Below are 18,423 nucleotides of genomic sequence, written 5' to 3' on the forward strand. Positions count from 1 at the left end.
GTCATCACTTTCATTCTCATTACCATTGCTAATCTCATTATTATCAAAATTCTCATCAACGTTTCATCAACCACAAACATCATCATCATCATCACCATCACCACCACCACCACCATCATCATCATCATCATCATCATCATCACCACCACCACCAGCACCACCATCATCACCACCACCACCATCATCATCATCACCACCACCACCATCATCACGCTCACCCTCATCATCATCATCATCATCACTGTCCTTCTCATTACCATTGCTATCCTCGTTATTAACAACATTCTCATCACCATCACATCAACCGCAACCATCATCATCATCATTATTATTATCCTCATTATTATGAACATTCTCATCATCACCACCACCATCACTGCACTGTTCTCTTATGTCTATCACATCAACTATGACCACCATCATCATTTTCCTCACCAACTGTGTCATCACCGACATCGCAGTCATTACCATCATCCTCATTACCACCATCATTGTCATTATCATTACTATCACTGCACAGTCATCTTCATCATCATCACAATTGTCATTACAATCATCATCACCATATTATTATTATTATTATTATTATTATTATCATTATTCCTCTCTGTCCCTTCTGCTCTCTCCTCATTGAAGGACCCTGTGACGGGTGGGGTTTTAAATAAGGGCGTGTCGAGTGTCTCCTCTGGATCTGTGTTCATCTCCAGCTCGTATTTGCTCAGTAATCTCCGCCCAAGCTCCGGTTGACACAGCAGCAAATTTCAATCACAAGGGGCTTCGGAGTCAGCCGCAAAACGTATTTGTTTAATAAATCCATCATTTTGGTCGAAAAATATTTGATAAGCCGGGTTTGACCCCTGTAGGAAGGAGCATGTATTTACTGACGTGGCCCCCTGCTAGAGTGAAATGAAGGTTAAGATCTTTAAAGTGCCCTTCAAAATGGCCCATGCAGATGCAAGCACATGGGGTGCATTTATAATATGACCTATAAAACCCTGAAAACGTGCCGGATTAGTGGGATGTGTGTGTTAAGCCCAGTCTATATGTTCGAGCTTAAGCCTTAAAAATAGCATGCTAGTCTGAAAAATGCTCTTTTCATCAAGACATTAATGACTTAAATGGGACTTTAGCAGAATGACATGCTTTTGTTGTTATAAGGTCAGTGTGTGAGGAATAAAACACTTAAAGATGCGCTGTTATTGGAATCCAAGATACGTTGGCATGATGAGGCCTGATGCAATGCAGAGTTGATTGTTTTCTAATAACGGCACGACCCCAGAGTGTTTCATTCCTCTTATCGCACAGCAACTTGTCAACAATTACATTTATTATTAACTGAACGACAACTTTTAACCACGTATAGTTACGTTTAATGCTAAGGAACATCCACAAGACTGATTCATGGTCCTGTTATTGCTTACTGTTTTGCCGTTCCTTCACCTTTCTTTTCTCTCTCTCTTGAAGTATTCATGTTACCGAGAAACATTGGAAAACCTACGGACTGTTACGAAGCACTGATACTGGAGACTCCTTCCATAAATGCTATGTAGAGGTCTCTTTAACAGAAAGCTTCACTATATCAACGATCATCAACACGCAGAATGAAGCGTCTGCCATAGAAGTCTCTGCGATTGAGTTGTTGCTATGGAAACAATAACATATCCGAACCAGCGCCTTCATTTAAACCTGTGATAAAAGTTCACTGAACGATCTTGTCATTCGCAGATCAGGTTATTTAACCAACACAATCCAACATACAAAGAGATCAAGCGCAACCCCCAAGCCCCGCCCCCACCCCCGCCCCCCCACATAAAAACTAACTATTTTAAAAGAAATGAATAGAGACCATCGTAGAAGCAGTGTGTTGTTACAGCAGGTGCCTGTGCATCATTCCCCTCCCTGCAGCCCGTCAGCCGTCAGTGTGTGTGTGTGTGTGTGTGTGTGTGTGTGTGTATTCGGCTAGATAAATGCCAAACCCCTTCCTCTCATTTGTTCTGTCTCTTTAGCTCTCTGAAGGCCCTGGGCGTCGTGTCTCTTTGACCTCCCTATTGAACACGCTCGCCCCTCATCATTATCCTCATTCCGCCTGCGGTCTCCATCGCTCGTGCCTTCTTCTCCCCAAAGCACTGAGATCTTTACCCAAGCAGCTCCGGGACACAGACGCAGTTATAAACCACACGAAACATGGAGCAAAGTGGGGGTAAAACAAGAGAGAGATTGGAGTCAGTCAGTGCGGCGTTCGTCTTCATGGCGGAAATAACCAAACAAAACCGGACACACGGTTTTCTGTGGAAACTGCTGAATGATTTTGTTTGTGCTCGAGGAGTCTGATGAAGACGAGAGACTGCGGTGTATCAGGTGGATGTGTGTCACAGAGTCATATTAGCTGAAAGGAAATCACAAAGGCGGTGCACATGGACAATTTACTGTACATCCTGGGCTCTAACATGAACGTTGTGTGTGTGTGTGTGTGTGTGTGGCCATATATGGGAACGTGGGCTTGTGTTTGAGCCCAGATATGGAAAAAAATGGACGTCTCTGCCACGTGTGTGTGTGTGTGTGTGTGTGTGAACTACCCTGTTCAAGATTTCTAAGTGGATTTAACTCATATTCATAAAACTTTATTGCTAACAGTTAGCTGGCTATTATAAAACTAATAGAGACTCAAAGACGTGAGCAGCAGCCTGTGGTCACACACCACAAACCCGCAAGTCATTTTGTGTTCATTTTAACGTTTAACAGTGCAAATGTAGCTGGTTGTATTTTTTCCCCCAGGAGTTCATGAGCTGTCACTCATACCACCATGAAAAAAACCAGAAATGTTTCGGTAGAAGTCGTTGGAGGATTACTGGAGGACGATGCAGGACAGCCACATTTACCATTTACATCTGGTCAACATAACGGTAATGAATGGCAGCATTCAACTCAATAAATAAAATAAAATAAATTGTAACTGTTTTGAAAGACGGTGCACTGTGTTTTGTTTCATTTGCTGTAATTCTTTATTATTATTATTATTATTATTATTATTATTATTATTATTATTAAGCAGAAGATGTTGATTCATGCTCTATCTCTGAGAGTAGTTCCGGCTGCGAATCAAATCACAGGTTTATATTAATGTGCTTATTGTAATATGTTATTGTTTCTATAGTAACAGCATATACAAGGACTTGTACGGAGGACTCTCGATATAAACAGATTAAAAATACACGTGCAATACGTGTTAATATGGTGAGCTTTTCTGTAAGGAGATATTTCTTCAACATTTATTGAATAAGTCTATAGTGTCAGTGCTTTGTAACATTGACTACGTTTACATGGACAGCAGTAATCTAATTATTGAGCTTATTCTGAATAAGACAATATTCTGATTAAGGTGTTTACATGAATCGCTTTTAGAATACTCCTTTCATGTTCCTGTTTTACATGTTATAGTACATGGAGCGATTAACGGCACATGTCATTACGTCACCGCGCCACGCCGTCCGACGTCCCTACAGAATTTCACGTATCGACGTACAGTTGGTCTTCGTTATGGAACCGTATACAGTTTTGGGTGTTTTTATTTTTAATTTTACGAACGCTTCAAGTGCGGTTAATTATTTGTCGTGCCGTACGTTCAAATAGACGACCGCTTGAAGCCGTGGGCTGCGTCCCAAACCGCGTACTTACCTACTATATAGTAGCCGAGATACGTGTATTTAACCTACTATATACTATTCGGACGCAGCCGTGCTCTCTTGTTGGCCGTCAAACGGTTGAGCGCTGCCGTGTGTGTACGTGTCCTGTCGCACAATGCGGTGAAAACTCCCAGAAGATGTTAATAGTGTGATTAAGGTGTGTACATGTCTGTAACGCACGTCGATTATGCGACTAAAACAGGAACACTCCACACGTCTTAATTCCATTTGTGTTTACTTCGAGTATGAGTTTAATCAGATTAAGGTCATCAATAATCGCTGTTTACGTGCTAGTTTCTTAATCAGAGTATCGTCTTAATCGGGTTCATATCGGATTATCGTTGTCCATGTAAACGCACTGACTGTCAGTAAGTTTTCCGATATGAGCAAGCGTTCAGGACAGAGGAGTTTACGCTTTGTGGTTTCTCTGTAACATGACAAGCTGCATTTAGAATTTTTTTTGTCTTATTAACGTCAAGAGAGAGAAAAGAAGAGAAGCTGGTGAGAGAACGACTGTTTATAGATGCTGTAATATAAGTGATAATGGGAAGTAGCTTCTTTTTCAGATGGTCCACAGCAATATTATATAAAACTATGAATGGATATAAAGTGTCGTTCTTTAATTAAAAAAAATTAATTGTTGGAAAATTGCCATGGTATATGAGGAATAAAGTTATATGTGCTCTTATAGGAAAATAATCAACTTCAGGGTTATAAAAAATCGTTTCCTAAGCAACAAGTGTTTTATTCCTTATACATTTAAAACCTTTAATTTGGAAAAAATATATCAAATTAATACAATTTCAGATCTAATTTTTGCTTGTATTCCTGGATTAGATTTTCTGCTTTGCATTGGCTATTGGAAGTACACACTTAGTTTATACTACGGTTTAGATTGCCAAAAATATGTGGACACCTCATCGTCACACCTATATGTATTTCTTCAGTGGCTCATGTACACGCAGACTGCTGTGGCATAATGACATCATTCTTACATAACGTTAGCATGAACTTGTTCCTAAAGCAAACACACAAGCTGCGTGTAAATGATATTACATCAGCGTTGCCGTGGGAAACATCGTCAGCTGATCATTTCTCCCACTGAACAGCTTATCGATCTGAGAGTCAACAAGCACTGGGGAAGAGGGTGATAATGTGATACATAATGTATGAGCCAGATCCTAAACATCATCTCTGACATCACACATCATCACAAACTCATCTGCAGCACAGCTTGTGCTGAGTCTGAGTGAGTGTAGAGATCAGATTCAGGGGATTTATACACAGCCTTCAAACACATGAAGAGGTGTGTGTGTGTGTACTTTTATGTGTGTTTGGCTTTGTTCCTGTATATATGATTTTGTGAGTATAGTATGTGTGTATATTGTTTCTGTATGAAGATATGTTTGGGTTCAATCCATCCTTCCATCCATGTATGTTTCATCCATCCATACATCGTCCTTCCATCCATACATCCAGCCATCCTTCCATCCATCCATCCATTTTATTGTTGCACATTCCCATATGACTACTGATCCAATCATCCATCCGTCCATCCATCCGTCCATCCATCCAGCCATCATTCATATATTAATTAGTGTATGAATGATATTTTTCTATATGAAGATATTTTTGTGTTCAATCAATCATCCATCCATCCATCTATCAATGTATGCTTCATTCAGCCAACCATACATCATCCTTCCATCCATCCATGTGTGCTCCATCCATCTATTAACCTTCCATCCATGCATCCATCTGTTGATGTATTTATCAACTCACTCTTCCATCCATCCATCCATCCATCCATGAGCACATTTATTCACCCACCCACCATTCCATCCTTCCATCCATCCATCATTGATACATTTATCTACCCATCTATCTACCTTCCATCCATTAATGCATTTATCTGACCGCCCACCCACCCGCCTATTCATCCATCCATCTATCCATCCATCCATCCATCCACCCATCCATCCAAATATCTATGTGTGCATCCACACAATCATTCATCCATCTATACAGCCATCCATCCACTCATCATCCATCCATCCATCCATCCCAACCAATGATTGGGCAATGGTGGCTCAAGGCTCTGGGGTTACTGATCAGAGGGTTGGGGGTTCAACCTCCAACACCACCAAGCTGCCACTGTTGGGCAGTTGACAGTATATATATATACTGTCTGTCCTTCAAAGGGATATAGCTACAATTCACTCTAAAAGGCTAAAGTAATCATTATTGAAACAACATATATGAATGATTTTCTAGGTAATCAGAAGAAACTTAGCTCCTCCCACATGATGATGTCACTGTAAACATCAGAGCACTTTTCATAAAACAGTGCTGCTGTTTTAAGCAAAACTAATTATACTGATAAATATAATATTGTGAAAATGTGTTTCGTGTCTATCATTTTATAGATTTTTGTCATATCACACCCCTAGTGTACATATGTGTACGTATGCAAGTGTAGCTAGCAAAAGTGTGTATACCCCCATCTTTCTGCATCTGCCTCTCTCTCTCTCTCTCTCTCTCTCTCTCTCTCTCTCTCAGTGTGTGATAATGAGAAAGGCTGGCCTGCTCTCACCACACCATCAAATATTCATCAGTGTTGATTAAACAGGACAGCGGCGCAGATCCGCTCCAATTCAGAGCCTCACGCAAAAAAACAGAGGGGGAGGAGAGGAAAGACGGAGGAGGTATAACGGCATGGGAGAGGAGAAGAAAAATAGAGGAGGAAGAATGTAGAAAGGAGAAATGTGGAAGTGAAGTCGAGGATGTTGAGAAAAAGATGATGGAATGAAACAAGAGAGAGAGAGAGAGAGAGAGAGAGAGAGAGAGAGATTGAGAGAGAGAGAGAGACAACAGAGGAAAGCAGTAATGATAGAAGAAAGAGGAGTGGACTGAACTTCACAGGAAAACAGAGGAGAGAAATTATGAGGTGGAGGAATTAAAACAGGAAGAGAGTAGAGAGTAGATGAGGGATGAATCAGGAAAACAGGAGTGATGAAGAAAGGACATCACAGTGGACTTGATGTGAATGGAAAAAAGAGAATGAATGGGGTGGACATGAATCAATGAAAAATGAGAGAGGGAGAGAGAGAGGGAGAGAGAGAGAGAGAGAGAGAGAGAGAGAATGAGTGAGCAAGAGAAGCAAAACACAGAGGAAAAGAAGTGGAGTGAACTTGACAGGAATGGATGAGTGGAAAAGGGAGAAGGAAGACTAGAGTGAGGGAGGGAGAGAGGAGAGAGAAAGAGAGGTCAGTGTGGAGCACATTAAATATTTCATGAGGCGTGTGGTGCAGCGGAGACAGGAAACAGTGTGGTCAGATGGGTTAGCTCAACTCATCTACTGCCTGAGAGACAGACAGGTACAGAAAGAGAGAGAGAGAGAGAGAGAGAGAGAGAGAGAGAGATTTAGGGTTTTATATCAGGACATGGGTTTATGGGTTTAGTCATGGATACACATTTATGGTCACTTCCTCCTTTACCCAGTGTCAATGAGTGTAAAACCCTGATACTGTGTGAAAACCTGGTAATAACATTTGCACTAATGAAGCAACTTCAGGCTCCAAACACATCCTGCTAAATACATCATCTCACATCCTTCACATCTCGCACCTCGCATCGCCCTTAAAGGTTCTTCAGATGTTCTTCGTGTGGGGGAAACATTAGAGGTTTCAAACAGAACCCTGTAAGTCAGGGTTTTTCAGAACAGGCTCCATGTAGAAGGCCCTTTGGAGGCAATGAATCTTTAACTATCCAAAAAATCTTAATGAAGATCAAGTACATACATGTTGCAAGGTAAGACATCAACAACTAGGAAACACCTGGAATTGAAGGACAAGTAAATTATGGTTATTGAAAACCAGGAAACAACGGAACTAGGAAACAACGGAACTAGGAAACCCTAGCATTCAGTGTCCATATTTTACTAGTGTTCCCTAAACTAAGGATACTATGGACACTGAATCTAGTGAAAACTTGTTAACTAAGAACACTGAAAACCAATGAACACCTGTAGACTAGGGCCCGCTTGTGAAACATGGACACCGAACACTAGGGGACACGTAAAACAGGGACACTGTAAATCAATGAACATCTGTAAATGAGGGAATACTTGTAAACTAGTCAACACTTGCAAAATAGTGACACTGAATACTAGTAAATATTTGTAAACTAAGGACCACCTGTAAACTAGAGAACATTTGTAAAATATGGACACTGAGGAATAGTGAACAGTTGTCAACTAGGGAACACCTGCAAAATAGAGACACCGAATACTTTTGAATACCTGTAAACTATGTAAACTAGAGAACACCTGTAAACTAAGGGACATCTCTAAACCACTGAACATTTAAAATAAACTAGAGAACACCTGCAAACCAGGGAACACCTGTAAAGTAGGGGACACTTGTATACTCGAGAACATGTACAATAGGGACACTGTAAACTAGTGAACACCTGTAAACTAGTGAACACCTGTAAACTAAGGATCATCTGTAAATTAGTGAACACTTGTAAACTAAGGAACACCTATAAATTAGGGAACACCTATAAACTAGGGATCATCTGTAAATTAGTGAACACTTGTAAACTAGGAATCCGCTGTAAACTACTGAACACTTGTAAACTAAGGAACACCTGTAAACTAGTGAACACCTGTAAACTAATGGACACTTGTAAACGAGGGAACCCCTGTAAACTAGTGAACACCTGTAAACTAATGGACACTTGTAAACCTATGAACACCTGTAAACTAGTGAACACTTGTAAACGAGGGAACCCCTGTAAACTAGTGAACACCTGTAAACTAATGGACACTTGTAAACCTATGAACACCTGTAAATTAGTGAACACTTGTAAACTAGGGAACCCCTGTAAACCTATGAACACCTGTAAACTAATGAACACTTGTAAACTAGTGAACACTTGTAAACGAGGGAACCCTGTAAACTAGTGAACACCTGTAAACTAGTGAACACTTGTAAACTAGTGAACACCTGTAAACTAGTGAACACCAGTAAACTAGTGAACACTTGTAAACGAGGGAACCCCTGTAAACCTATGAACACCTGTAAACTAATGAACACTTGTAAACTAGTGAACACTTGTAAACCTATGAACACCTGTAAACTAGTGAACAGTTGGAAACTAGGGAACCCTTGCAAACTAATGAACACTTGTAAACTGGGGAACCCCTGTAAACTAATGAACTTCTGTAAACTAGGGAACATCTGTAAACTAGTGAACACTTGTAAACTAATGAACATCTGTAAACTAGTGAACACTTGTAAACTAGTGAACCCATGTAAACTAATCGACACTTGTAAACCTATGAACACCTATAAACTAGGGAACCCCTGTAAACTAATGAACACCTGTAAACTAGTGAACACTTGTAAACTAGAGACATAGGAAATAAGAACACACAGTCTAGGGACCACCTGCCTTTGTGATCTTTCTAGAGCAAAAGTTTCTTTTGAGAGAGAGGGAGAAATAATCAAAGAGCTCTCACAGACGATGTGACATTTCTGAAAATAAATCTCATCAGCAAAAGCATGGAATTACATTGATGACTTCATAACACATGATCATGTGACTTACTCTGACTCCTTTGTGTGTGTGTGTCCTGGATCAAGAGTGTAATAACATCTACAAGATTCAATTACAGGATCTTTCTCTATGTACATCTTTCCACAGCTCACTCTCTGTCCACCTCTCTCTCTCTCTCTCTCACACACACGCAACCTTTGCAACAGGGTGAAACTCTCCACTCAACTTCATTCTTGGTCATTTCCTCCTTCTCTCATCAGACCAACACTCTGACAGCTTGTTTGTATGTGCGCGTGCGGGCGTGTGTGTGTGTGTGTGTGAGCTAACAGGTGCAATAGGATTTCTGTCTGTCTGACCCTTTAGACCTCCCAGCACTCCTCCATTCATATTCCTCAAGCAGGATTACATCACTCTGCACTAAATTCACTGGCAGTCCTGAGATTTGAACCCACAACCTTCTGATATCTAGTGCCCAACTTTAAACGAACACTTCCACAAACCTAAGACGTGCTAGGCGTGTGAAGTTATGATGATATGATGATATGATATTGACTTTGTGATAAATTAATTGCAGGTTTCATGCAAAGAGACTGAAAAGTCTTTCCCACGGTAGACAACAATCAACCGTCCTCACATAATTTTAAATATGAGACAATATGAGGCACGTGTCTTTTTTCTATTTACGATAGCATGTGAGTATAATCTGCTGTCATTACTACTGTCGCTATGGTTACCTCACTGAAACAACGGGGTATTATAATAATTAATTGAAATAATAATTGAAATAACGAGGCTGCCACACTGTCCAATTAACTGAATGTGAATTACTGCCACTTTTCTTACCAAAGTTTTAACTTACCACCCTGAAGTTGATTGTTTTCCCATAACAGCACACCCTGAAGTGTTCAGTTCCTCTTAGACCACCGCAATTTTCAATGATTACCCTTGTTAATTCATTATAGAAAGACCTACCATACTATTTATCTCTTTATTCTTTATAGTCATATTTAATGTTGTGACAGGTTCCTATTATCACTTATTCTATAGCAGCTATAAACAGACGAACCAGGAAGTGTAAACTCCCCTACAGACTGCGTCCATAAATGTCAAAATAACTCATTAGAGAAAGCTTCACTACACCAAAGATTTTCTTTGTTAAATAACAGAACATTTAAAATAAAAAAAAAAATTCTGCTTATTATTAATCATGGATTACTATTGTAGAATACACCATACAAGTCTCTGTGTGTGAATGAGTTGTTACTATAGAAACGATAACAAACAGCATTAAAATTAACAAGTGATTTGAATTACAGCCGGAACTACTTTCAGAACTGCTTTTACAAAAAAAAAAAGAAAAAAGAAAAAAAAGAAGCAGATTTGATACAGTGCTGTTGTATAAATATTTTACCACGGTCTGTCTGAATACTCAATTCTAATTGGCTGGAAGGTGTGCGTTCAAACTGTATAAAGCACAGGTCGTTCCAATCATTTTAATCACCGTTCTAAATTAATCCGCTGCCTATAAACAACTGTAACCATAGTTACATACAGTGGTTAAACTCACAGCGTCATTATTAGTAGAGATGCGGCACAGACGCAGGTAATTCACACACACACAATCTCTCTCTCTCTCTCTCTCTCTCTCGCTAATATTTACCGTAATCCATTCAAATAAATGTAATCTTATCGCACTTATCTCTGTGTATAATTTAAAGTGAGTAGAAGTCTAGATTAGTGGTTAGCACGTTCGCCTCACACCTTCAGGGTCGGGGGTTCGATTCCCACCGTGTCCCTGTGTGGGTGGAGTTTGCATGTTCTCCCCGTGCTGCGGGGGTTTCCTCTGGGTACTCCATCGGTCCAAAGATGTGCATGGTAGGCTGATTGGCGTGTCTAAAGTGTCCGTAGTGTATGAATGGGTGTGTGAGTGTGTATGATTGTGTGCCCTGTGATGGATTGGCACCCTGTCCAGGGTGTACCCCGCCTTGTGCCCGATGCTCCCTGGGATAGGCTCCAGGTTCCCCCGTGACCCTGAAAAGGATAAAGCGGTATAGAAGATGGATGGATGGATGGATAGAAGTCTAGATCTAACGAAAATAAAATAACTAATGAAAGTTAACCGTTATTTTTATCCTTTCAGTCAAATTTTGCACTGCCAACATCAATGACGGTTTTAACTTGTCAGTGCTAGCAATTGACCACGGGATAAGCGTGCTAATCCACGGTTAGGTCTGCGTTACGCGATTCAAATGCACTCCGGGTAGCACTTTTCCTCCACGTCGTGCATTAAAATCGTCTAAAGCACACCTAGACGTGGATTATCCCTTACCTATACATACTGTGGATTACGTCAACTATGATATGTTTTCCATATTTTTCCATATTACTCACTCTTATAGTACCAAGTTAGTACTGTATAAACTGCACACGTTGTTTCCGACTCCGGATGACATGCTGTTATCTGTGAAAACGGACAAAAACAGTCGTAAGTCCGTACTGAAGCGGAATCTCTTTCTTCCGCCGACTCGAGTAGAAGAGAGGACCCAAAGTGTAATGTTTTAATTATACATTAGAACCAATTCAGACAGCGCTCTCTTTCTATTCTCGATCTATTTATGAAATCCTGCTACTCTATTACTAAGTTATTACTAGCTTTTTGAAGTGAGTGCGATGATTAAAAAAAGGGATATAAGAGTTGCTCTTTGCTTTTTCTGTCTCCCCAGTTCGTTGCCTCTGAGCCCCCGGTGTCGAGTGTCATGCTGACACGGAGAGAAGATGATTAAAGCTCATTAAAGGTGAACTCCAGGAATCGGAGGTCTGACGCACGATGAATCCTAATCTGTCTCTCAAATCGCACACTTCTATACTCTTCTATTTACGCACTCTTTGACATGATGTTTTAGTGTAAAAAAAAAAAAAAAAAAAAGTTGTGCTGTGTGTCCATGCTGAGAAACCTTTTAATATTAAAATACACAGAAGGAATGACAGGAATGTTGAAGTTCAACTGGTCGTTACTGCAGCTGACCAATCAGCAGCACGTCTGTCTGTCTGTCCGTCTCTCTATACATCCATCCTTCTTTCGCTGCTTGGTGTCACCAAATCGAGTCGTGTCAGCTTTAATTCTATAGCACAGAGAAATAAAGCTTTGATAGTCTTTCTTTCTTGACCATTTCTATCACATTATGAACTTGTTCCTCTGTTGTTTATGGATAAATGTAATTAAATAGATATGATGCAGAGTCACTGTTACCATCCAGAAGTTGATTATTTACCTATAACAGCGTGTCCGGTAGTGTTTTATTCCTCTAATGCCATAGCAACATCCCAACTATTGAGTGTTGTGAAATGTCCACAGACATTTTTTGTTCCTGTTCTTACTTACATTATCGCCGCTATAAACAGACGTTCCCTCACCACCTCGCTTTTATCTCTCTCTTGAAGTTAATAAGACAAAAAAACAACAACAGCACTGCTTTAAAACCATCAACTGCAATGTCCTGAAGACTTTGCTGTGTCTGAAAACCTGAAGATTCAGCTCTACCTCTGACTGTTACACAAGGACTGACACTATTTCCCGTAAATGTTACATAAATGTCCCCTCATTTAAAAAGGTCATATAATATTTAATCCATTGATTATTAGGTTTTAGATGATGGGACATCCACCATGTATGTTGTTAGCAAGTTGTTACAGCACTGTGGCATAAATATCAATATTCTGAACATACTGTGTGTCAGGAAATCATGACATTTGATGTTTTTGCTTGCATATGTCCCTTTCCAGTAGTACCAAGTAGTATTAATCATTGTTAAAAGCACTATAGTAAACTATACAATGCTATACATTTCTATCTTTTTTAGCACTGACATTGTCTGGCATGGTATATCACTTTTCAGTGTCTTTTCCTTTCAGTACACAACACGTAGACTGACAATTTAATAACTATGAGTAGTATCTCTAATAGTATTCCTTTGAAGTTCCAAAAAGACATACAGGAACATGTTTAAAAAGCATAAAGTATATGGAATAGTTGTAGCTGTAAGCCACTTGCTCCTACAGGTGCTGAATGCAGGTGATCAATAGCAGCAGTGTGAATGACTGCTAAATAATACATTAACCAGGCTATGTGATCCAGGGTGTGTGTGTGTGAGTGAGTGTGTGTGTGTGTGTACTCCATATCATCCAATTTTCAACGCAACAACAACCCGGAACATGATTCCACAACTGCAACCATTCAATAAGCCATACACATGCACACGCACACATACGCACGCACACACACACACACACACACACACACAGAGGAAGACAAAGAGAGAAAAGTAGACAGAGATATGAGAATAATGGTTTGATTTGAATAAAGGACAGACAGGAAGACATGGTCATATATGACAGATCTAGATCTCTGTGTGTATGTGTGTATGATTAAGTGGTAGGGTGGGTGGGAATGCTAAAGAAACATACATCCAAACATCACTCAAACCACTCTGGATGGTATGAAATTATAAAAGGGGAAATACATCCATTGCTCCAAAGCAAGCTTTGACTCTCAACATCCCTCCCAATATATTACGTCATAACCAAACCCCTCTCAGTACATTACATCATTACCAAAACCCCTCCCAGTACATTACATCCTAACCAAACCCTTCCCAGTACATTACATCATAACCAAACCCCTCTCAGTACATTACATCATTACCAAAACCCCTCCCAGTACATTACATCATAACCAAACCCCTCCCAGTACATTACATCATAACCAAAACCCCTCCCAGTACATTACATCATAACCAAACCCCTCCCAGTACATTACATCATAACCAAACCCCTCAGTACATTACATCATAACCAAAACTCCTCAGTACATTACATCATAACCAAACCCCTCAGTACATTACATCATAACCAAACCCCTCAGTACATTACATCATAACCAAACCCCTCCCAGTACATTACATCATAACCAAAACTCCTCAGTACATTACATCATAACCAAACCCCTCAGTACATTACATCATAACCAAAACTCCTCAGTACATTACATCATAACCAAACCCCTCAGTACATTACATCATAACCAAACCCCTCAGTACATTACATCATAACCAAACCCCTCCCAGTACATTACATCATAACCAAAACTCCTCAGTACATTACATCATAACCAAACCCCTCCCAGTACATTACATCATAACCAAAACTCCTCAGTACATTACATCATAACCAAACCCCTCAGTACATTACATCATAACCAAACCCCTCCCAGTACAATACATCATTACCAAAACTCCTCCCAGTACATTACATCATTACCAAAACCCCTCCCAGTACAATACATCATTACCAAAACTCCTCCCAGTACATTACATCATAACCAAACCCCTCAGTACATTACGTCATAACCAAACCCCTCCCAGTACATTACATCATTACCAAAACCCCTCAGTACATTACATCATAACCAAACCCCTCAGTACATTACATCATAACCAAACCCCTCAGTACATTACATCATAACCAAACCCCTCAGTACATTACGTCATAACCAAACCCCTCAGTACATTACATCATAACCAAACCCCTCAGTACATTACATCATAACCAAACCCCTCAGTACATTACATCATAATCTAAATGTCTCTTGATGTATCGCAAAGCAGTGGATCATAAACACACACATACACACTTCCTGATACTTCATAACCAAAATACCTCCAAAGCATAACGTTAAAGCTAAAACCCCTCGTGTGAAAATTCAAACCTGATATAAAACGAATGATCTGTGAGTTTATTATGTAGGAGTATGAGTGTGAGTGTATGTGTGGACATACATGCCTGCTTGTATATGTGTATGTGTGTGTGCATGTGTTTGTAGGTGTGTGTGTGTGTGTGTGTGTGTGTGCGTGTGTGTCTGTGTATGAATAGAATGAATAGATTATGAGCAGTAATTAGACTTACATGGAAATCAATGTGCTGATGGAGAGAGCTGCAGGCTATGGAAAGGGGGGGAAAGAGAGAGAGAGAGAGAGAGAGAGAGAGAGAGAGAGAGAGAGAACAGAAAGAGACAGAGAGAACAGAAAGAGACATAGGGTAAAGCTGAGTGTCCTGCCCCCATTCACCCTGCAGCTACACATTTCCTGAGTGTGTGTGTCTGGCCATGATCGTAGTTAATGAACATATGGGTCTTCTCTGATCACACACATGTGCTTCACATAAGCATACGCCTTCCTTCACTAATACACACTCCAACACAAACACACACACACACACACACACACACACACACACACGCCTTTCTGCGCCTTACTTACACTAACTCTCCAGCTGCCAGGTGCATTATGGGATATCTTCATATTAAATGTGTTTAAATAACAATTATATCCCAGTGTATCCGGCCCACACCACCTGATTGGCGGAGCAATGTTCTACCTGTATGGTTCTGTCTAATTTCACAGGTTCTTTACCTGCTCGTCTATACCTGTATTACTACAGTACCCACGTGGGCCACCGGTAGCTATAGCAACAGCAATGCTTATTGTTTTCTAAGTTGTTGCTGTCAGCTATCTGCTGAAGTCTAAATGCACAAACATGGATGTTTTGACCAAAGAAACGGAACAAAGTCAAAATTTCACTGTTCGGGGTTTTAGTGTAACTGAAATAAACGGAATAATTACTGAAATAACTGAAAACATGTTCGTGTGGTGTTTCATTATATTATTATTTGTTTTACCTTTGAATGACACATTCAAAATATTTAACTATATAGTAAAAAGGTCTTAAGAATGGTTTCAGATTTTAAAAGAGATTCAGCCAATCCCAGATAATAGTGAAGAAAGAAAGAAAGAAAGAAAGAAAGGAAACCCACTCTTTAAATGCGAGCATTTTCCATTTTTATTAGGACCATTGTCTCTAAACTTTTTTTTTTTCCCACCCAGTTCTTGGCGAGAAAGAACAGGAAGCCATTTTGTGTAGCAACTAATTAGCTCGTTGTATGCGAAGTAACGTCATTATGCAAATATATTTCGGGAGGTAAAACACAAGGAACTGAATGCCAAGCTAAAGCTAAAACAAACCTAAGCTCCAGTCATATTCATGGGAATAACCAGTGGTTGATTTGTTGAGTTTAAATGATTAGCTGCACTGGAAAACCCTTATAAACAATGAATTAGCCATCCTGCCTATTTGTGTAATGACCTAATTAATGCGGCATTGCATAATTAAATATTAAGACAATTCCTCAAGATTATAAACCCTAATTAATTGCTTAATTACCTCTTTCACTGGTTAACACTGGTTATTATATCTGATTTATTGGTTTGGCATGAAAACCACCCAAAACACACAGAACTGTTGAATAAATTAAAAGTAATGATGATAATGCAGAGCCTTATACATAATTATTTGTGTAATTCTACACAGCCTTGGGTTTTAGCCTGTTATACAATTACGTTTATTAAATAAAACAGGAATGAAACACTTGGGCATGTGTTGTTATAGGAAATGAATCCACGCCGAGATGGTGTGAAGCGTCCGAAGTGGATATTTTATTTTAAAAATAATATCATGTGATGGAGTGCTTTCATTCGTGAAAGAACGACATGTCGTACTGTATATTTGAACCGTTTATAGTTAAGTTTGACGTCGTCGAACGTCAATGAAACAAGTTAGTTCCTGTTACGACTTATGCTATACTAGCTACAAACTTTGGACGTTGTTTTCTCACGGAAAACTTACAAAGCGACATCTTTACCTCCAAAGCATCGACACTGGAGGCTCCTTCCAAAAATAAAAGTTAAATAAAAATCTCCTCCGATAAAACTTCTACATATCAACATTTACTCTCGTGTTTAAAAAAAAATAATAATAATTTAACTCGACCATCCACTATACATGTCCATAAGTAAGCTGGAAATACAGAAATGATAATGTATTAAAACTACTGTCAGAACTGCTGTTATGGTGAATGAATCAACACCTACTGACCAATCAGAATGGAGCATTCAGCAACGCTGTGCTATGAGACTTTGATAATTGTTGGAACTGGTTGTTAGCGCTGCGTTTCGGACTCGACGGTGCTGTAGTTGAATTTAATGAACCGTCCGTTCAACCTCAATCAGATGAGATTATCAGGTTTTTGGTGATGATTGTTGAAGGTGAAAACGTTTAACCTTGACCTGTAAGGATCACACTCAATATCGCGGACGTGACTGGACAAATTTGCACAGAAAATGGTGTGCGAAATTGGTTCGTCCTTGTCACGGCTCTTCGAATAAACTCTGTTTAAACAGATCATCAGAGCGGGATGAAGGTGCGACCCACTCGGACTCGTAACCTCATTACACACCGCCAGTGTAGTCATTCCATGAGATTAGAGTGTGTGTGTGTACATCATGAACAGAAGATGATTAAACCCATCCTGTACAGATCAGAGCACATAAACACGGTGTGTGTTTCACCACTGAGCCAGATCTATAGTTTCCCTGTGTGAAAAATGATTACATGAATGTAAAATCTATTAAATTTTGTATAGCACTTTCACGCCAGATAGCATGAAGTTTAAAAAAAAAAAAAACCCAAACAACTCACATTTTTATCAAAATGCGTTTCATTTAAAAAAACTTGGAGCACAAAAAGTGTCCTCACACGAAAAGGTTTCAAACATGACAGCTTTCAACCAATAAAAACATTGTTTTACGCCCATACTAATGAACTAATTAATGAAGAACGCTCATGAAGAAATAAGACATTTCGTTCCTCTCAGTGGTCTCAGACGGGCTGAAATGGTATCCCCGTATTAATAGAGGACAAACTGAAGGTTTAAAAATCGATGCAGATGTCGGTGTCGTGTGTTGTTAGCCCGTGCGGTGTCTCGGTTAATAAAGCTCGTGGAAAGGAACAAAGCATCGCGCCTCTATTTGAATGCAAACGAGCGGCCGCTGTAATCTCGCTCGATCAAATATTAATGTGGGAAAAAATGAATCCGCATTGGAGATTGTTTTTCTAATTTGCTCTGCGAGGCTCACTTTGGACTCCGGCCTTTACAGTCATCACTGTACGGAGAGTATTGCACACATATGCTGGAAATGCACTATTGGTCCTTATTACATTCTTTCCTCATTGACTGAAGGTTATAGTTAGAGTTTGTTAACGCCTGGATCATTACAGGATAACTGGG

The sequence above is a fragment of the Ictalurus furcatus genome, chromosome 11 (assembly GCF_023375685.1).
Source record: "Ictalurus furcatus strain D&B chromosome 11, Billie_1.0, whole genome shotgun sequence".
In the NCBI taxonomy this organism is placed as follows: Eukaryota; Metazoa; Chordata; class Actinopteri; order Siluriformes; family Ictaluridae; genus Ictalurus; species Ictalurus furcatus.